Genomic DNA, 23303 nt, shown 5'->3' with positions numbered 1-23303 from the left:
TGGTTAGCCTGGACGCCCCTGGGAAGGCTTGGTTAGCCTGGACGCCCCTGGGAAGGCTTTGTTAGCCTGGGAAGTCTACAGTAGAAGTGGTCATTTGTTCTGATTCAGATGCCCATGATATCTGCTATGTTTTTCAAGTGTTTATCGTTTTGTGGGTTCCAGGACCCAATAAAGGTTATTTAAAACTATAACTCTCTCTCTCTCCATCTCTCTCTCTCTCCCTCTCTCACTCCCCTTTCCTCTTTTCTCCTTTTATCTCTTTCTGCAGGTTCCACACACACACACACACACACACACACACACCTCTTTTGTTCGATTCTTGGTCTGTGATCAAAGCCAAAAGATCTAATGCTATGAACCCCACATCAAAGCTTTGTTGTTGTTGATGTAGATTACGGTTTATTTTACTATTGCTTAAAATACTACCCAATGTACACAGTGCTGGAAAAAGCATGTTTATTTGGTCCAGACAATACACACACACACACACACACACACACACACACACACACACACACACACACACACACACACACACACACACACACACACACACACACACACACACACACACACACACACACACACACACACACAGTAGTGTTGTTGTGCAGTGTTGGTAGAGTAAATATGTGTGTGTTCTGGTCCCTCTCTGGTGCTTCTATGTCTCAGTCCATCTGGATGCTGGGTCCCATGGCAACAAACAAACTAGAGAGAAACTAGTCTCCCTCTTCCCTCCTCTATCGTTCTCTCGCTCTCTCTCTCTCTCTCTCTCGCTCCTCTCCCCTCCTCCTTCCCCCATCCCTTCTGGTGATAATTTTCTCTGTGTTTCCAGCCACCACACTCGGATGAATAATAGATCAACTATTCTGTTCCAGAATATCAACCATCTCCTAAAGTATACTTCTACTGTCCTGTTCCAGAATATCAACCATCTCCTAAAGTATACTTCTACTGTCCTGTTCCAGAATATCAACCATCTCCTAAAGTATACTTCTACTGTCCTGTTCCAGAATATCAACCATCTCCTAAAGTATACTTCTACTGTCCTGTTCCAGAATATCAACCATCTCCTAAAGTATACTTCTACTATCCTGTTCCAGAATATCAACCATCTCCTAAAGTATACTTCTACTGTCCTGTTCCAGAATATCAACCATCTCCTAAAGTATACTTCTACTGTCCTGTTCCAGAATATCAACCATCTACTAAAGTATACTTCTACTATCCTGTTCCAGAATATCAACCATCTCCTAAAGTATACTTCTACTGTCCTGTTCCAGAATATCAACCATCTCCTAAAGTATACTTCTACTATCCTGTTCCAGAATATCAACCATCTCCTAAAGTATACTTCTACACAATATCTCAAGACACATTTCTGGCATCTGTCTGAAGAAAATCACTTTATGATATGGTCATTTAGCAAGCTTCCATGACCATATGCTTTTGGGATTCCAACCGATAACTGTCACAACCTGATCTGTTTCACCTGTCCTTGTGATTGTCTCCACCTCCCTCCAGGTGTCGCCCATCTTCCCCATTATCCCCTGTGTATTTATACCTGTGTTCTCTGTTTGTCAGTTCGTCTTGTCAGGTCTTACCAGCGTGCTTTCCCGCCTTCCTGTTTCTCTAGTTCTGTTTCTTAGTTTTTCCCGGTTCTGACCGTTCTGCCTGCCCGGACCACGAGCTTGTCTGCCGTCCTGTACAAGCTTAATAACTCTTACCTGATTAAGAACCTCTGCCTGCCCTGACTCCAAGCCTGCCTGCTGTCCTGTACCTGTCTGACTCTTCCCTGATTAAGAACCTCTGCCTGCCCTGACTCCAAGCCTGCCTGCTGTCCTGTACCTGTCTGACTCTGACCTGATCACAACCTCTCTGCCCTATAAGCGCCTGCGTCCTGTACCTTCTACTCGACCGATCACGAACCTCTGCCATTCCTCGACCTGCCCTTTGCCTGTCCTGTGTTTCTAATAAATCATTTGAGAAGTGTACTGTCCGCCTCCTGTGTCTGCATCTGGGTCATATCCTGCGTTGTGATAATAACATTTGTTTTTGTTGAAAGCATCGTACTCAAACCAACTCAAACATTTGAATCAACTTGCTCTTATGTAACATAGCTTCAGTATATATTCCAAAACTATGATCATATATCTTTAGATCCTAGGCCAGCATAGTGTTTAGTATTCCAGAAGTACAAACCCTAAGGAAAGAAAGTCAACAGGAAAGAGTCTCTACAACTCATCTCTAATCTGACTTTCCATTGCTTTATCTCTCTATTGAGCTCTCTCTCTCTCTCTCTCTCTCTCTCTCTCTCACCGTAGCATCCCATTAATCCCCTTATAGTTCTCTGTAGCTTGTGTTCTGTTATTTGTGTCTGAAGTACTTCTCTCCTCCTCCGTCTCCAATATTACACAGAATCCCTTTTTCTCTTCGAAGAGTCTTCCCTCGCTTCATCACTTTTTAATAACTCTGCCTATTTTTAATGAGTTCTGTTGTGTACACAGGGGGCACCGACGAGGGGCCAATTTGTGGTTTCACATCAGACCAGAGCAACCCAGAAAAATCTTGTCATATCTCCTTTGCGTCCCAAATGACACTCCATTCTCTATATAGTGCACTACTGTGCACCAGAGCCCTATTCCCTATATAGTGCACTACTTTAGACCAGAGCCCTATTCCCTATATAGTGCACTACTTTAGACCAGAGCCCTATTCCCTATATAGTGCACTACTTTAGACCAGAGCCCTATTCCCTATAAAGTGCACTACTTTAGACCAGAGCCCTATTCCCTATATAGTGCACTACTTTAGACCAGAGCCCTATTCCCTATATAGTGCACTACTATAGACCAGAGCCCTATTCCCTATATAGTGCACTACTTTAGACCAGAGCCCTATGGGTTTCCCTATAGGCCCTTGTTAAAAATAGTGCACTATGAAGGTGAATCTCATTTCTTCTGATATCTTGTCTCGTCTCACCAGAGAGACCATACATCCCATAAATTATTCTCTACAGTCAGGGCCTGCCACGCTCACAGCCTACTCTACAGTCCAGGGAAGAGCCCTGCCACACTCACAGCCTACTCTACAGTCCAGGGAAGAGCCCTGCCACACTCACAGCCTACTCTACAGTCCAGGGAAGAGCCCTGCCACGCTCACAGCCTTCTCTACAGTCAGGGGAAGAGCCCTGCCACACTCACAGCCTTCTCTACAGTCAGGGGAAGAGCCCTGCCACGTTCACAGCCAAGGAAATCTACAAGCAGATAGAGGAAGGGAATAAGAGAGGGGGAGAGAGAGGGAGGGAAGAAGAGAGGGAAAGAGGGAGAGAGCGAGGGAGAGACGAGAGCGAGGGAGAGAAGAGAGCGAGGGAGAGAAGAGAGTGAGGGAGAGAAGAGAGTGAGGGAGAGAAGAGAGTGAGGGAGAGAAAAGAGTGAGGGAGGGAGGGAGGGAGGGAGAGAGGGAGGGAAGAAGAGAGGGAGGGAGGGAAGAAGAGAGGGAGGGAGGGAAGAATAGAGGGAGGGAGGGAAGAAGAGAGGGAGGGAGGGAAGAAGATAGGGAGGGAAGAAGAAAGGGAGAAAAGAAGAGAGGGAGGGAAGAAGAGAGGGAGGGAAGAAGACAGAGAGAGGGAGGGAAGAAGGGAGGGGGAGGGAAGAAGGGAGGGAGAGAGAGAGGGAGGGAAGGAGAGAGGGAGGGAGAAAGGGAAGAAGAGAGAGGGAGGGAAGGAGAGAGGGAGGGAAGAAGAGAGGGAGGGGGAGGGAAGAAGGGAGGGAGCGAGACAAAGAGGAGGGGGAGAGAGACAGAGAGAAAGAGAGGGTGGCAGGGAGAGAGAGGGGGGACGAGAGAGAAGAGGGAGAGAGGGGTGGAGAGAGAGGGGGGAGATATATATATATATAGAGAGAGAGGGGGGAGGACAGAGAGAGATAGAGAGATAGTGGGAGGGGGAGAGAGGGGGAGAGACAGAAAGAGAAAGTGAAACAGGTTTGTGTAAATAGTTAAGGAATAGAAAGAAGAGATGATTGAATCACTGGACAGTGAAATGACAACGGTAGTTGACTGTACAAACTAAGTGCAGAGACATCTAGGATTCATATTGCAGTGCACTCAGATGTCCACTTAGCCCTCTCTCTCTCCACTCTCTCCGCAGGCCTCTCCCCACGCTTCTCCCCAGACCTACAGATCCATTACAAAATACCCAAGGAAGTTGCCGCCACTATTTTGGCGTAATTTCCTGTCATAGAGATAAAATGCACATTTAGGTTCCACATCCGAAAGATTGACGAAAGCATACTTATACGTAATTCACGAATTGGATGTGGGAATTTCCACGTAGAGTTGATAAACATCAACGAATACTGTAGGCCATTGACAGCTGTCAGTGTAGCTAGCTATCATGCTAACATTATCTAGTTACCTAATGTTATCTGTTGTTGCTGTTATCTGTCTCTTCATCGTCTATTGTTACCTCCAAAGTTTCGGCATGGCCCTTTAAATTGTGGCCACAAAAACCGACAAGTAAATAGTTAGAAAGAACAAGATGAAACTCCAGTAACATGGATAACTATTGAAAGAAAAGCTGATACGTATGTGTTTTTTTTTACATTGTAACGGGACTGCTGGCAGGCTTCAACTGCGGTAAAGGAAAAGCCAAGTCATCCCGTGGTAATGGTTCTCACGATGGGAAAGTAACGTGACTATAACCCACTGAGCAAACACTGGTTGAATCAACGTTATTTCTACGTCATTCCAATGAAATTACGTTGAACCAACGTGGAATAAACACTGAAAATAATTATTATCTATCATGTTGCATAGCTTAGTCACTTTCACCTTACCTTACTGTATGTACACACTATAACTACCTTAACTACCTCGTACCCCTGCACATTGACTCAGTACTGACCTCATCTACCTCGTACCCCTGCACATTGACTCATTACTGACCTTAACTACCTCGTACCCCTGCACATTGACTCAGTACTGGTCTCAACTACCTCGTACCCCTGCACATTGACTCATTACTGACCTTAACTACCTCGCACCCCTGCACATTGACTCATTACTGACCTTAACTACCTCGTACCCCTGTACATTGACTCATTACTGACCTTAACTACCTCGTACCCCTGCACATTGACTCATTACTGACCTTAACTACCTCGTACCCCTACACATTGACTCATTACTGACCTTAACTACCTCGTACCCCTGCACATTGACTCAGTACTGACCTTAATTACCTCGTACCCCTGCACATTGACTCAGTACTGACCTTAATTACCTCGTACCCCTGCACATTGACTCAGTACTGACCTTAACTACCTCGTACCCTGAACATTGACTTGGTGCTGGCCTCAACTACCTCGTACCCCTGAACATTGACTTGGTACTGACCTCAACTACCTCGTACCCCTGCACATTGACTTGGTGCTGGCCTCAACTACCTCGTACCCCTGAACATTGACTCAGTACTGACCTTAACTACCTCGTACCCTGAACATTGACTTGGTGCTGGCCTCAACTACCTCGTACCCCTGAACATTGACTCGGTGCTGACCTTAACTACCTCGTACCCCTGAACATTGACTTGGTGCTGACCTCAATTACCTCGTACCCCTGAACATTGACTCATGGTGCTGACCTCAATTACCTCGTACCCTGAACATTGACTTGGTACTGGCCTCAACTACCTCGTTCCCTGAACATTGACTTGGTACTGGCCTCAACTACCTCGTTCCCTGAACATTGACTTGGTGCTGACCTCAACTACCTCGTACCCTGAACATTGACTTGGTGCTGGCCTCAACTACCTCGTACCCTGAACATTGACTTGGTACTGACCTCAACTACCTTGTACCCTGAACATTGACTTGGTACTGGCCTCAACTACCTCGTTCCCTGAACATTGACTTGGTACTGACCTCAACTACCTCGTACCCTGAACATTGACTTGGTACTGGCCTCAACTACCTCGTACCCTGAACATTGACTTGGTGATGGCCTCAATTACCTCGTACCCTGAACATTGACTTGGTGCTGGCCTCAACCCCTTCGTACCCTGAACATTGACTTGGTGCTGGCCTCAACTACCTCGTACCCTGAACATTGACTTGGTACTGGCCTTAACTACCTCGTACCCCTGCACATTGACTCATTACTGACCTCATCTACCTCGTACCCCTGCACATTGACTCATGGTACTGGCCTCAACTACCTCGTACCCCTGCACATTGACTCATTACTGACCTTAACTACCTCGTACCCCTGCACATTGACTATGGTACTGGCCTCAACTACCTCGTACACCCTGCACATTGACTCAGTACTGACCTCAACTACCTCGTACCCTGAACATTGACTTGGTGCTGACCTCAACTACCTCGTACCCCTGAACATTGACTTGGTACTGACCTCAACTACCTCGTACCCTGAACATTGACTTGGTGCTGACCTCAACTACCTCGTACCCTGAACATTGACTTGGTGCTGGCCTCAACTACCTCGTACCCCTGAACATTGACTTGGTGCTGACCTCAATTACCTCGTACCCTGAACATTGACTTGGTGCTGACCTTAACTACCTCGTACCCTGAACATTGACTTGGTGCTGACCTCAACTACCTCGTACCCTGAACATTGACTTGGTGCTGACCTCAACTACCTCGTACCCTGAACATTGACTTGGTGCTGACCTCAACTACCTCGTACCCTGAACATTGACTTGGTGCCCCGTGCATAGAGACAAGTTAACATTACTCGTTGTGTATTTATTTCTCGTGTTATTATTTTAAAATGTTTCTCTCTGCATTGTGTGAAGCGCCCATCAGTAAGCATTTCACTGTTTGTCTGTTATTTACCAAGCATTTGATTTGATTTGTGAAATCCTATAATATCATGCAATTATAACATTTTATAAAATTGTTAGATATATATTTTTAATACAGACTAACTCAAAAAAATGACTGAACATTTACACATTTTCCAATGGATTTAGAAACATTTCTGGTAAAATCAAAGTGGAGGTGCAAAAAGCCAAGTTTCCCTCCCTGTTTGTATGTGTTCCATGACTTGGGCAGCCAAGTACACAAAGATGGTTTGCTCATTTCAGTCACCGAGAGGAAGATGTTACTGAGTAATAAACAAAGAGGTGCTGGTGGGTGGTAACGTTAAAATAAAACCCAGCCCTGAAACAAAACATAGGCTGAAAAAAATCACTTCGCCAAATATATTGTACCTTGACTAAAACGATGACTTATTGAATGAAATCGTTGTGCAACATCATGGGTAAGCTCTGGACATTGTCTTTAAGCTCGATTTCTACTGGTGTGGGTGTTCAATCCCACCCTACAGCCAGCTATTCACTCATGTTACAGTAGCCTGATGGATACTGAGACAAAACACAGGATATATTGTGATGAAAAAACACCGCAGGATGTGCGATGTAACTGTTTTTAGTTGGCTTTATTTTCTTTTTGACAGAATTTTTGGTTCATGGCTTTATACAAACACAACATTAATTCAGAGGACTCTATTTAAAGAGCTCTGTTTTGCTAGAACGTGCTAGGAAGTCATTGTTATCTGAATGGTCAAGAACTTTACGATCAGCTGATCATTCTGGGACATCATTATCTGCTGATCATTCTAGAACCTTATGATCAGCTGATCATTCTAGAACTTTACGACCAGCTGATCATTCTGGGACATCATTATCTGCTGATCATTCTAGAACCTTATGATCAGCTGATCATTCTAGAACTTTATCACCAGCTGATCATTCTGGGACATCATTATCTGCTGATCATTCTAGAACTTTACAACCAGCCGATCATTCTGGGACATAATTATCTGCTGATCATTCTAGAACTTTACGATCAGCTGATCATTCTGGGACATCATTATCTGCTGATCATTCTAGAACTTAATGATTAGCGGATCATTCTAGAACCTTATGATCAGCTGATCATTCTAAAACATCATTAAACAACATCTCAAATCAATTCAAAAGGCTTTTTATGCATGGGCAACACATGTTTACATTGCTAAATCAAATTAAATAGATAACAAGGAAAAGTGAATTTAACAATCAGAAATGAACATTACACAATACACTCACAAAAGTTATAGAGACATTTCATATCTCATATTATGGCTATGTACAGTGTTATAATGATGAGCAAATAGGTGAAGTATAAAAGGGAAAATAAATAAACTAATAAATATGGGTTGTATTTATAATGGTGTTTGTTCTCCACTAGTTGCCCTTTTCTTGTGGCAACAGGTCACACATGTTGCTGTGATGGCACACTGTGATATTTCACCTAATAGGTAAGGAAAGTTCATCAATATCGGATTTGATTTCAAATTATTTATGGTATTCAGCCACTGTGTTTAGGGCCAAATAACATTTACATTTACTCAGCTTTTTGGGTTAAATCTTTCCAATGTGTCAAGTAGTTCTCTTTTTGTTTTCTCATGATTTGGTTGGGTGTAATTATGTTGCTGTCCTGGGGCTGGGTCTTGGGTCTGTTTGTGTTTGTGAACAGAGCCCCAGGAGTAGCTTGCTTAGGGCTCTTCTCCAGGCTGGGCTCTGTGGGGTCTGTTTGTTTTTGTGAACGGAGCCCAAGGACCAGCTTGCTTAGGGAACTCTTAGGGAACTCCAGGTTCATCTCTCTGTAGTTGATGGCTTTGTTATGGAAGAATTTAATTGCTCTTTTCCGGAATTTGGTCATTAGTGGGAATCGTCCTAATTCTGCTCTGCGTGCATTATTTGGTGTTTTACATTGTACACAGAGGATGTTTTTGCAGAATTCTGCATGCAGGCTCAATTTCAAGTTTGCCCCATTTTTTTAATTCTTGGTTGGTCGGTGGACCCCAGACCTCAGTCCTACAACAGATTTTTTTTGCCAGATTCTAATTGGGATGTCAAATAGTATTAAGTTCCATTCGAATGCCCTTCTTGTATTGTCTCTCAGACCATTCACAGCTGTGTGGAAATTACCTGTGTCTCCCTCTCTCTCTCTCTCTCTCTCTCTCTCTCTCTCTCTCTCTCTCTCTCTCTCTCTCTCTCTCTCTCTCTCTCTCTCTCTCTCACTCTCACTCTCTCTGCCTCTCCCCTCACTCTCTCTCTCCCTCGCTCTGCCTCTCTCCCTCCGTCTGCCTCTCTGCCTCTCCTCTCTCTCTCTGCCTCTCCCCTCTCTCTCTCTCTCTTGCTCTCTCTCTCTCTCTGCCTCTCTCTCTCGCTCTCTGCCTCTCTCTCTCACTCTCTGCCTCGCTCTCTCTGCCTCTCCCCTCTCCCCTCTCACTCGCTCTCTCTCTTCCTCACCCTCGCTTTGCCTCTCCTTCCCCCTCTCTCTCTCTATCTCTCACACACACACACACACACACACACACACACACACACTAATTTAATCATTCTAAGCCCTCATTCTGTGTGGTGTGAGTTTTTTAGCAAATGGGCTGCAGCCCAAAACTACAAGGCCAGCTGGGTCCTTGTTTGACAGCCTTTTTCCAGTCTCTGATGGTTGGTATTGGGGTCACATCCCAGTCTCTGATGATTAGTTTTGGGGTCACATCCCAGTCTCTGATGGTTGGTATTGGGGTCACATCCCAGTCTCTGATGATTAGTTTTGGGGTCACATCCCAGTCTCTGATGGTTGGTATTGGGGTCACATCCCAGTCTCTGATAGTTGGTATTGGAGTCACATCCCAGTCTCTGATAGTTGGTATTGGAGTCACATCCCCGGTCTCTGATAGTTGGTGTTGGGGTCACATCCCCGGTCTCTGATGGTTGGTACAGGGGTCACATCCCCGGTCTCTGATGGTCGGTGTAAGTGACAATAAATCAAAGGCGAAATCCATTAAAGCCAAGATGATGGAGTGCATTGCCCTTGACAATCAACCGTTCTCTGTCGTGGGTGATGTTGGCTTTCCCCACTGGCCGAGCACCGGTGCACACAACCAAGTGCGGTATTTTTCAGATGTTGCCCTACCAGAGCTCCACAGTAATAGCGTCACTGCTATTAGCTTCACGACATACTATAGAACGCTGTTTGGGTCTTGGCGTGTCAAAACATGTACAATAGTACTGTCAAAACTGTACAAAAAAGTCTGCAATCAAGCAAACACCGGCCACGAACTATGTGTTTTCAGTACCCCGTTGGTAAGAAAGCATCATTTGTTCGACCGCAACTTCTGGGGTAGCTAGCTTTAGCTTGGTACCTAGCTAGCACCAATATAACCAGCCTGAAAACAATGACCAATAGAAACTGCAAGTAAACTGTGAGTAAGTATTAGCTACAGTGGTTCCTCCTTTAAAAGTTGTGTCATACTGCGGCACACCTTGCGGGCATCTTTAGAAGCGTTTGATAGTCTTCCATATTGGCATTACCAGAGACCTGGAGGGCACGTGGGAGACCAGGGTTCAATTCCCCGACTGGGAGGAATGAGTAGGCTGTCCTTGTAAATAAGAATTAGTTCTTAACTGATTCCACATGTGTTATTTCATCGTTTTTATTCGACAATGTAGAAAATAGTAAAAACATAGACAAATCCTGGGAGGTGTGTCCAAACGTTTGCCTGGTACTTGCTTAATTCATTTGATTAATATTATGGTGTTTCTATTCCATGAAAACGAAAAACGCTCTAGGTTTCTGTTATGATGGAACAGAAAATATGGCGCTGTATAATGTGGCGCTCATGAATTCAGAGTTCAGATTGTCAGTTTGTAAATTCAGACTGTTTTGCTTTCATGTTGTAGGGTTGATTTGAGCGTTCTGGCCTTACAATGGCAGTCAAGCACCCAAGCTAATGTTGGCTAGCTTGCTAGCTCCTTCTTCTTCTTCTGCCTGTCTTGTTGTACATGGAACCTGTCTCACATGCACAGTTTGGAGGAAGAAGGATACCTTGACCTGTCGAATTCTATCCACCTCTTCTGTGTGGGATATGTGTTCCTACCTCGCCTGTGGGCAGATCTGCAGCATTTCACAGAGTTGGAATAATCACCCTTCAAGTAGAGAGGCGACCTGACACCTTACCAGCTGTCGCCTATCGGAATGCTCCAAACACCTGCGCACATTTTTTGTTTTTGCCTTGGCACTACACAGCTGATTCAAATGATCAAGTCATCATCAAGCTGCAAGTGGTTTATATGTCTACTAATGACATTATCTTCTATTGTTTGTCCTCATGTGTCTGTTTTTCAGCATAAAGTACTTTGTAGCCACTTAGTGTGGACACCAGGTGAGACCACACACACACACACACACACACACACACAACATAACAGTCTCTCTTCTTCACTTCATCCCTCTCCCCCTACTCCCTAAATCCTCTATGTTATATCAGCTGTGTTGGTGAAGCCCTCCTGCATCTGAACTGGCTGACACAGAGGGCACAGCATGATCATAGGTGAGAGGTCACTTGGTCGGGTCAACAGCACGTATTATTAAAGAGATGCTTTACATTGAAATACAGATAGAGATGTAGTAGTCCCAGAGTTAATGATCCAAGGTCAGTTTTGCATTTCACCTCCTGATGATTATGATGACTGACCGTGTTAGAATAAAACACAAGGCTTAATCATGCTTTCTCTCTCTATCCATCTGTCTCTCATCTGCAGGTATGTTTTGATGTGAGAGAGGAAGCCAGTCACGTCATCGCCACCTCACCCGCTCATAAGATAACCTTCGGGCCAACTGGGGGCCCAAGGCTGGTTAGGAAACACCGCTAGAGACACTGTAATTGTGATGAACTGAGAGAATATTAGGGTAGCATTGTAGTTCATTAATCATATACTGTCTGCCTCTGTTCTTACCTCTTTCCCTTTCTGTCTTCTACACCTCTCTCCCCACCTCGTCTTTCTTCCTCGTTTTATAATGCACACCATATGTGCATTGAAGTACAGATTGAACTTGTATATATAATATAATATTACAATTATCATAATTATAATGCATTATGTATTTGTAACACCTGGATAATGAACTTCTTTCAATAAAGCGTTTCACATTCTCTACTGTTTCAAATTAAGTATCTCATTGAAATACAATCCTTTGTTCTCAGACTAATGCAGATGAAGGGAGTTAGATATGCATAGTTTTTATTCTGTATATATGAATTACAAATCAGCCTTTACTTAAATCATGTTTCTAGTCTACAGCATAGTTACAATGTGTAATCATTGATGTCCCAGGAGCAGGAGTGGTAAACACTGTTGAAGTGTATAATTGGAATACATATATGCAGACACAGCATCATTCAAAGACTGGAGTTTGATACACATAGTATTGGATAATGACTGAAAAAGAATGTCTCAGAGATTCATACCTGAACCACACCTTTATTTGCCAAGGAAGAGTACATGATCAGTGAATATATTCAATGTACAGGCTCCAATGTGGGATCTCATGCGTGGTAATAACTACTGGATTACTGCAACTCGCTGTTGGCGGGGCTCCCTGCCTGTGCCATTAACCTGTTGGGTCTAGGGGGCAGCATTTGCACGTCTGGATAAAAAAAATGTACCCGATTTAATCTGGTTACTAATCCTACCCAGTAACTGGAATATGCATATACTTATTATATATGGATAGAAAACACTCTAAAGTTTCTAAAACTGTTTGAATGGTGTCTGTGAGTATAACAGAACTCATTTGGCAGGCAAAACCCTGAGACATTTTCTGACAGGAAGTGGATACCTGATGTGTTGTATTGACTTTAAACCTATCCCATTGAAAAACACAGGGGCTTAGGAATATTTTGGCACTTCCTATTGCTTCCACTAGATGTCACCAGCCTTTACAAAGTGTTTTGAGTCTTCTGGAGGGAGATCTGACCGAACAAGAGCCATGGAACGATGATGTCCCATTAGACACCTGGCGCGCGAGTTCATGTTGGGTACCCTCGTTCCAATACGTTATAAAAGAGTATGCATTCGTCCACCTTGAATATTATTCATGTTCTGGTTAAAAAAGGCCCTAATGATTTATGCTATACAACGTTTGACATGTTTGAACGAACGGAAATATATTTTTTCCCCTAGTTCATGACGAGAAGTCCGGCTGGCTTACATCATGTGCTAACGAGACGGAGATTTTTGGACATAAATGATGAGCTTTTTTGAACAAAACTACATTCGTTATGGACCTGTGATACCTGGAAGTGACATCTGATGAAGAGAATCAAAGGTAATGGATTATTTACATAGTATTTTCGATTTTAGATCTCCCCAACATGACGTCTAGTCTGTATCGCAACGCGTATTTTTCTGGGCGCAGTGCTCAGATTATTGCAAAGTGTGATTTCCCAGTAAGGTTATTTTTAAATCTGGCAAGTTGATTGAGTTCAAGAGATGTAAATCTATAATTCTTTAAATGACAATATAATATTTTACCAATGTTTTCTAATTTTAATTATTTAATTTGTGACGCTGACTTGACTGCCGGTTATTGGAGGGAAACGATTTCCTCAACATCAATGCCATAGTAAAACGCTGTTTTTGGATATAAATATGAACTTGATAGAACTAAAAATGCATGCATTGTCTAACATAATGTCCTAGGAGTGTCATCTGATGGAGATTGTAAAAGGTTAGTGTATCATTTTAGCTGGTTTTATGGTTTTGGTGACCCTGTCTTTGACTTGACAAAACATTACACACAACTCTTGTAAATGTACTGTCCTAACATACTCTAAATTTATGCTTTCGCCGTAAAACCTTTTTGAAATCGTAAAACGTGGTTAGATTAAGGAGATGTTTATCTTTCAAATGGTGTAAAATAGTTGTATTTTTGAAAAATTTGAATTTTGACATTTATTTGGATTCAAATTTGCCGCTCTTGAAATGCACCTGCTGTTGATGGAGTGCACCACGGGTGGCACGCTAGCGTCCCACCTAGCCCCAAGAGGTTAAACCCCTACAACTCATCCAGAATGCCGCAGCCCGTCTGGTGTTCAACCTTCCCAAGTTCTCTCACGTCACCCCGCTCCTCCGCACACTCCACTGGCTTCCAGCTGAAGCTCGCATCTGCAACAAGACCATGGTGCTTGCCTACGGAGCTGTGAGGGGAACGGCACCTCCCTACCTTCAGGCTCTGATCAGTCCCTACACCCAAACAAGGGCACTGCGTTCATCCACCTCTGGCCTGCTCGCCTCCCTACCTCTGCGGAAGCACAGTTCCCGCTCAGCCCAGTCAAAACTTTTCGCTGCTCTGGCACCCCAATGGTGGAACAAGCTCCCTCACGACGCCAGGACAGCGGAGTCAATCACCACCTTCCGGAGACACCTGAAACCCCACCTCTTTAAGGAATAGGATGAAGTAATCCTTCTAACCCCCCCCCCCCAAAAAAAAAGATATAGATGTACTATTGTAAAGTGGTTGTTCCACTGGATATCATAAGGTCAATGCACCAATTTGTAAGTTGCTCTGGATAAGAGTGTCTGCTAAATGACGTAAATGTAAATGTAACTACACATGTAGTACATGTATATTGGACTTGCGTCCTTGGCACCATAAAGTTATTATCTTCTACTCAATCCATAGGCTTCATTAATGCCATTTAGATTTGAAATTGATGCAACAACTATGATAGCTGAGGTTCATAGATAGGTTCTGACTAATATTCATACCAAACATTTTAGGGTCCATACACAGATTGGCTACATACTGTAGCTAGCTACACATCAATAGGCATACAGTTATTTTTATCCTCCACTACACAATAAGTAGTTATAACTTCATAATGAGTCAAGCAAAACATTTACATTTGAGAGGAATATGTTAGTTAATGTAGAGACAAACGATTGTGCATATTGTTTTGTCATAAAGTTAATTTACGAAAATCGCTATTTAGCAAGTTAGCTGACTAGCTAACATTAGCCAGCTAGCCATCTGGTGTAATGACATGAGTATGACATTGTAATTCGTGTTGTTTAATGTTTCAGGGACTCCTGAGAAAACCAGCAAACCAGGCTGTCGTCTTGGGAAACAGTGGATGTAAAGAATCTAGCTAGCTAAAGCAGTTACTGCAAGTTGAATGTACAATTGTGTAAGCTTGCCTTGCCGTGCAATGCAGCCGAAGTCACATAGCTAGCTAACTATTTACTTGCAGTCATTCTTTTTAAATGATTAGCGCTGTAGGTGCGCGAGACAACTTTACCAGCATCACAGCATACATATCGATGCATTGTTGTGAGATATGAAATACGAGTGATAGTGTAATCAATGTGTAATAACTACGTAAAAAATTAAGGAACGCGTAAAATTATTATGTGACATGCAGTCAAATTCAGGACCTGATTGGTCAACAAGCTTAATTGACATATCAAATAGTATTAAATAGTATGATTTTTGACACGCAACGACCCAAACAGCTTGGGACCCAAACAACTGGTTGAGAATGAAACGACTGAACAGATGAACAATGAAACATCACAGCAAGTAAGTGAAAGAAATAGGTTTTGATGATGTTTTACTGGTAATGGGGACATATGTAAATGCCATCAAAATAACTTTTTGGTCATTGTGGTGTATGTGTGTGTGTGTAACCTTTATTTAACTAGGCAAGTCAGTTAAGAACAAATTCTTATTTACAATGACAGCCTACCCCTTGGCCAAACCCGGACAACACTGGGCCAATTGTGTGCCACCCTATAGGACTCCCAATCACAGCCCGATGTGATACAGCCTGGATTCAAACCAGGGACTGTAGTGACGCCTCTTGCACTGAGATGCAGTGCCTTAGACCGCTGCGTCCATGTGTGTGTGTTAACTATTTAACTGTACTAGAATGCTTAAAAAGCCGCTAAAATTTGAAATATCGGAAATCGGTATCGGCCAAAAATGACATATCGGTGCATCATTAATTCTAATGACAGCTTAGTGACAGAGAGGGAGAAGGTCAAATCAGAGACAGAGAGGGAGAAGGTCAGATCAGTGACAGAGGGGGAGAAGGTCCGGTCAGTGACAGATAGGGAGAAGGTCAGTGATAGAGGGGGAAAAAGGTCATATCATTGACAGAGAAGAAGGAGAATGTCTGATCAGTGACAGAGAGGGTGAAGTCTGACCCTCTAAAAAAAAATTTGAGAGTGAAGGTCAGAGACACTACAGCAACAATCTATAGAGAGAGGGGGAGATAGGGAAGGGGGAGAGAGGGAAGAGGGGGAGAGAGGGAAGGGGAAGAGAGGGAAGGGGAGAGAGGGAAGAGGGGGAGAGAGAGAGTCAGGGGACGCAGTGGAGATTGTCATAAGTATCAAGTCCCTCGGTGTCACTGAGGACCTGATGGTCCCTTCACACAGACAGTGTCTTGAAGAAGGTGTCACAGTGCCTGTTCAACCTTCAGAAGGCTGAAGAAGTTCAGCTTGGTCCCTACGACCCTCACAAACCTTTACAGATGCTCCCATTGAGTGCATCCTGTCGGGCTGTATCTGCTCCAGGTACGCCAACTGCACCATCTGTAACCACAGGGCTCTCCAGAAGGTGCTGCGGTCAGTACAACGCATCACCGAGGGCACACTGCCTGCCCTCCAGGACATCTACAGGACCCGGTGTCACAGGAAGCCCATGATCATCAAGGACCTCAGCCACCCAAGCCACAGACTGTTCTAGAATCAAATCACATTTATTTTTAGCTGTTTTTACATCAGCATATGTCACAAAGTGCTATACAGAAACCCAGCCTAAAACCCCAAACAGCAAGCAATGCAGATGTAGAAGCACAATGGCTAGGACAAACTTCCTAGAAAGGCAGAAACCTAGGTAGAAACCTAGTGAGGAATCAGGCTCTGTGTCACGTCCTGACCAGTTTAAGGGGTTATTGGTTATTGTAGTTTGGTCAGGACATTGCAGGGGGTATTTGTTTTATGTGGTTCGGGGTTTATGGGATATGTATTTATGTAAGAGGGGTGTTTGATTTATGTGTTCCGGGGTTCTTGGGCAATGTTCTTGTTTTGTATTTCTATGGTTTTCTATGTTGTGTATTTCTTTGTGTTGGCCTGGTATGGCTCTCAATCAGGAACAGCTGTACATCGTTGTTGCTGATTGAGAGTCATACTTAGGTAGCCCTGTTTCACCTGTCCCTTTGTGGGAAGTTGTTGTTGTACAGCCGTGTGTTTAGGCTGCAATCCTGTTCGGTCGATCGTGTTTCTTGTTTTGTTTGTTACGTGTTCAAATAAAGTCACTATGAGCACTCAACCCGCTGCGCCTTGGTCCACTACGTACGACGACCGTTGCACTCTGGAGGGTGGCCAGTCCTCTTCTAGCTGTGCCGGGTGGAAATTGAGTACATGGCCTTTATGGCCAGGTTGTTCTTCAAGATGTTAAAAATGTTCATAGATGTCCAGCAGGGTCAAATAATAATCACATTGTTTGTAGAGGGTGCAACAGGTCAGCACCTCAGGAGTAAATGTCAGCTGGCTTTTCATTGCCGAGCATTCAAAGGTCAAGACAGCAGGTGCGGTAGAGAGAGAGAGAGCGAGAGAACGAGAGAGCGAGGGAGGGAGGGAGGGAGGGTCGAAAACATCAGGTCCGGGACAAGTTGGCATGTTGGTGAACAGGTCAAGGTTCCATAGCCGCAGGCAGAACAGTGAAAACTGGAGCAGCAGCACGACCAGGTGGACTGGGTAGAGCCTGGAGTCATCAGGCCAGGTAGTCCTGAGGCATGGTCCTAGGGCTCAGAGAATTAGAGGGAGGATACTTAAGTTCACAAAGGGCAGCAGATAAAGACAGGAGAATTACACCAGATAGGACAGACTGACCCTAGCCCCCCGGCACATAGACTATTGCAGCATTGATACCGGAGGCAGAGACAGGGGAGGTTGGGGGACACTGTGTCCGCATCCCAATGATATCCCCGGACAGGGCAATCCAGACAGGATATAACCCCACTCACTTTACCAAAGTATAGCCCCCACACCACTAGAGGGATATCAACAGACCACCAACTTACTACCCTGAGACAAGGCTGAGCATAGCCCACAAAGATCTCCTCCACCGCACGAACCCAAGGAGGCACACAACTGGACAGGAAGATCACTTCAGTGACTCAACCTACTCATGTCGAGTACAATGAAAAAAGCCTGGCATGACATGACGCACCCCTCCTAGGGACGGCATGGAAGAGCACCAGTAAGCAGAGAGTCAATAGGGTTAGAGGCAGATAATCCCAGTGGAGAGAAGGGAGCCAGGCAGAGACAGCAAGGACCAAATCGGAGAGGTAGGTAGGAGAAAGTCCATTAAAGCTTAGCAGTAGGTTAGCAGTAAAACCTTAAAATCAGCCCTAGCCTTAACAGGAAGCCCATTTAGAGAGACTAGCATTGGAGTAATATGATCAAATATTTTTGGGTTGTAGTCAAGATTCTAGCAGCTGTATTTAGCACTTACTGATGTATATTTAGCGCTTTATCAGGGTATCCAGAGAGTAGAGCATTGCGGTAGTCTAATCTCGAAGTGATAAAGGCATGGTTTCGTTTTCTGCCTAGTTTTTGGACAAAAAGTTTCAGATTTTTGCAATGTTACGAAGATGAAAAAAAGACCCAGAGTAACTTCAAGGGCTTTCACAGTTTTATTTGAGACGACTGTACAACCATCAAGATTCATTATCAGATCAAACAGCATGTCTCTTTGTTTCCCCTTCCATCTGTCTGAAACACAGGCTTCCAGGGTAGGGAATGTTTGGCCTTCACCATGTTTCATCGAAATGTACATGTGTCTTCCACATAGCAGTGAACGTTAACATTGTGTTTCCAAATGACATCACCAAGAAGTAGAATATATGCTGAAAACAATATGGGTCCTAAAACGAAACCTTGAGGAACACCGAAACTTACAATTGATTTGTCAGAGGACAAACCATCCACAGAGACTAACTGATATATTTTCAACAGATAAGATCTACACCAGGCAACAACTTGTCCGTGTAGACCAATTAGGGTTTCCAATCATTCCAAAAGAATGTGGTGATCGATACTGTCAAAGGCGGCACTAAGGTCTAGAAGCATGAAGAAAATGCATTAAAAGGTCATTCACCACCTTCACAAGTCCAGTCTCAGTTCTAAAACCAGACTGGAGCATATACATTATTTGTCTTCAGCATTGAGTTGGTGCGTAACAGTTTTTTCATAAATGATTTTTTTTTGTTGTAATTTGTAATTTGCTGTTAAAAAATGTTGCAACACCTCCGCCTTTGTGGGATTTGCAGGGGATATGGTCATTGGTGTAACCTGGAAGAGAGGCCTCATTGTCACGCCCTGACTTGAGAGAGACGGTTTATTTCTCTATTTTGTTAGGTCACTGTGTGGGGTGGGCATTCTATGTTTTGTATTTCTTTGTTTTGGGCCAAGTATGGTTCCTAATCAGAGGCAGCTGTCTATCGTTGTCTCTGATTAGGAATCATACTTAGGCAGCCTTTTCCCACCTGTGTTTGTGGGTAGTTGTTTTCTGTTTTGTTTTCTGTACCTGACAGAACTGTTGGCTTGTTTTCGTTTTTGTTCTTTTGTTCAAGTGTTTCATAGTGGAATAAAATCATGAGCACTCAACATGCTGCACCTTGGTCCCCTCATTACGACAGCCGTTACAGAACTACCCACCACAACTGGATCAAGCAGCATGCCCGGGAGGAGATGGATTCCTGGTCTCTGGAGGAGTTGCGAGAGAGGATAAACTGGACTTGGGGGCAAGTATTGAAGAGATACAGAAGCCTGCCGGGGAAGCAGGAGAGGCAGCCCCAAAACATTTTTTTGGGGGGGGCACACGGGTAGATTGGCGGAGTCAGGGTTGAGACCTGAGCCAACTCCCCGTGCTTATCACGGTGAGCATTTTCCTGCTCCTCGCACTCTCCCTCCAGTGCGCCTCCACAGCCCAGTATGTCCTGTGCCTGCTCCTCGCACTCTCCCTCCAGTGCGCCTCCACAGCCCAGTATGTCCTGTGCCTGCTCCACGTACCAGGCTGTCAGTACGTCTCCTCAGTCCAGTGATGATCCATGGTCCGAAGCCTCCAGTGATGATCCATGGCACGAAGCCTCCAGTGATGATCCATGACATGAAGCCGCCAGTGATGATCCATGGCCCGGAGCCTGTAGGGATGATCCATGGCACGAAGCCTGCAGTGATAATCTATGTCCCGGAGCCTCAAGTGATAATCCATGGCAAGAAGCCTGTAGGGATGATCCATGGCCCGGAGCCGGTAGGGATGATACATGGCACGAAGCCTCCAGTGATAATCCATGGCCCGGAGCCTGTAGGGATAATCCATGGCGAGAAACCTGTAGGGATGATCCATGGCCCGGAGCCTGTAGAGATGATCCATGGCACGAAGCCTCCAGTGATAATCCATGGCCCGGAGCCTCCAGTGATGATCCATGGCACAAAGCCTCCAGTGATGATCCATGGCAAGAAGCATCCAGTTATGATCCATGGCGCAGAACCTGTAGTGATGATCCATGGCACGGAGCCTGCAGCGACGGTCCCCAGTCCGGAAACTACAGCGACGCTCTCCAGCCCGGAGTCTTCAGCGGCGGCCTGAAGCCCAGAGTCTTCAGTGGCGGCCTGCAGCCCGGAGTCTTCAGCGGCGGCCTGCAGCCCAGAGTCTTCAGCGGTGGCCTGCAGCCCAGAGTCTTCAGCGGCGGTCGGCAGTTCAGAGCCTCCGGCAATGATCCACGGTCCGGTTCCTCCTGCGACACAGAAGCGGGGGGATCAGCGGGCGGAGTGGGGGCTACGCCCCGAACCAGAGCCGCCGCCAAGAATAGATGCCCACCCGGACCCTCCCCTATAGGTTCGGGTTTGCGGCCGGGAGTCTGCACCTTTGGGGGTGTCACGCCCTACTGTCACGCCCTGACCTGAGAGAGACGGTTTATTTCTCTATTTTGTTAGGTCAGGGTGAGGGGTGGTCATTCTATGTTTTGTATTTCTTTGTTTTGGGCCGAGTATGGTTCCTAATCAGAGGCAGCTGTCTATCGTTGTCTCTGATTAGGAATCATACTTAGGCAGCCTTTTCCCACCTGTGTTTGTGGGTAGTTGTTTTCTGTTTAGTTTTCTGTACCTGACAGAACTGTTGGCTTGTTTTTGTTCTTTTGTTCAAGTGTTTCATAGTGGAATAAAATCATGAGCACTCAACACGCTGCACCTTGGTCCCCTCATTACGACAGCCGTTACACTCATTTAACTCAGTAAATTCTTCAGGCTTAAGCCATATTTCAGTCAGGCCAATCACATCAAGGTTATGATCAGTAGTTAGTTAAAAACCTCTTACATCTAGACGTTCCGCTAGCGGAACACCTGCTCCAATATCCAATGATAGGCGTGGCGCGAATTACAAATTCCTCAAAAATACAAAAACTTCAATTTTTCAAACATATGACTATTTCACAGCATTTTAAAGACAAGACTCTCCTTTATCTAACCACACTGTCCGATTTCAAAAAGGCTTTACAGCGAAAGCAAAACATTAGATTATGTCAGCAGAGTACCAAGCCAGAAATAATCAGACACCCATTTTTCAAGCTAGCATATAATGTCACAAAAACCCAAACCACAGCTAAATGCAGCACTAACCTTTGATGATCTTCATCAGATGACAACCCTAGGACATTATGTTATACAATACATGCATGTTTTGTTCAATCAAGTTCATATTTATATCAAAAAACAGCTTTTTACATTAGCATGTGACGTTCAGAACTAGCATACCCCCCGCAAACTTCCGGGGAATTTGCTAACAATTTACTAAATTACTCACGATAAACGTTCACAAAAAGCATAACAATTATTTTAAGAATTATAGATACAGAACTCCTCTATGCACTCGATATGTCAGATTTTAAAATAGCTTTTTGGTGAAAGCACATTTTGCAATATTCTAAGTATGACAAAAAAAATCTAAATATTCCATTACCGTACTTCGAAGCATGTCAACCGCTGTTTAAAATCCATTTTTATGCCATTTTTCTCGTAAAAAAAGCGATAATATTCCGACCGGGAATGTCCATTTAGCTAAACAGAGGAAAGAAAACAAAGCTCTCGGTCGACGTGGGCACGAGCCTGAGTCTCACAGTACTGTAACCAGCCACTACCCAAACGCGCTACTTTGTTTCAGCCAGAGCCTGCAAAGCCACGATTCAGCGTTTTGCCGCCTTCTGAGAGCCTATGGCAGCCGTAGGAAGTGTCACGGGACAGCTAAGATCCTCACTCTTCAATAAACAGAGACAAGAAGAACGACACCTTGTCAGACAGGCCACTTCCTGCATGAAATCTTCTCAGGTTTTTGCCTGCCATATGAGTTCTGTTATACTCACAGACACCATTCAAACAGTTTTAGAAACTTTAGGGTGCGTTCTATCCAAAGCCAATAATTATATGCATATTCTAGTTACTGGGCAGGAGTAGTAACCAGATTAAATCGGGTACGTTTTTTATCCAGCCGTGAAAATACTGCCCCCTAGCCATAACAGGTTAACCCTTGAGAAATAGAAGGAACCAGAGCAGCAGGAGAGCAACAAAAACGCTTCCAAATTTGACGTTTGGAGAATATGGGTGAACATCTAACTCTGCAGTAAGACTATGAGAGCTTGTTGCATTTCCGTGTGGTATCAGGGTTAATTCTGCATGGTATCAGGGTTAATTCTGCGTGGTATCAGGGTTAATTCTGCGTGGTATCAGGGTTAATTCTGCATGGTATCAGGGTTAATTCTGCATGGTATCAGGGTTAATTCTGCATGGTATCAGGGTCAATTCTGCATGGTATCAGGGTTAATTCTGCATGGTATCAGGATCAATTCTGCGTTGTATCAGGGTTAATTCTGCATGGTATCAGGGTCAATTCTGCATGGTATCAGGGTTAATTCTGCATGGTATCAGGGTCAATTCTGCATGGTATCAGGGTTAATTCTGCATGGTATCAGGGTTAATTCTGCATGATATCAGGGTTAATGCATATTCTCGTTTCTGGGCAAGAGTAGTAACCAGATTAAATCGGGTACGTTTTTTATCCAGCCGTGAAAATACTGCCCCCTAGCCATAACAGGTTAACCCATGAGAAATAGAAGGACCCAGAGCAGCAGGAGAGCAACAAAAACGCTTCCAAATTTGACGTTTGGAGAATATGGGTGAACATCTAACTCTGCAGTAAGACTATGAGAGCTTGTTGCATTTCCGTGTGGTATCAGGGTTAATTCTGCATGGTATCAGGGTTAATTCTGCGTGGTATCAGGGTTAATTCTGCGTGGTATCAGGGTTAATTCTGCATGGTATCAGGGTTAATTCTGCATGGTATCAGGGTTAATTCTGCATGGTATCAGGGTCAATTCTGCATGGT

General features: G+C 44.4%; 1 protein-coding gene and 1 pseudogene across 1 annotated transcript in view; both read left to right on the top strand.

The window, feature by feature from the left end:
• The window catches only part of LOC106609610 (exocyst complex component 4), an 816839-nt gene that overhangs the window by 417305 nt on the left and 376231 nt on the right, over nucleotides 1-23303 (top strand). The gene's annotated exons all lie outside the window — the stretch shown is intronic.
• LOC106591727 (glyoxalase domain-containing protein 4-like) overlaps nucleotides 1-23303 on the top strand; it is a 39395-nt pseudogene that overhangs the window by 922 nt on the left and 15170 nt on the right.

Source organism: Salmo salar, chromosome ssa17 (genome assembly GCF_905237065.1).
Source record: "Salmo salar chromosome ssa17, Ssal_v3.1, whole genome shotgun sequence".
NCBI lineage: Eukaryota > Metazoa > Chordata > Actinopteri > Salmoniformes > Salmonidae > Salmo > Salmo salar.
The sequence above is the reverse complement of the archived record's forward strand: the minus strand, read 5'-3'. Positions and strand labels throughout refer to the sequence as shown.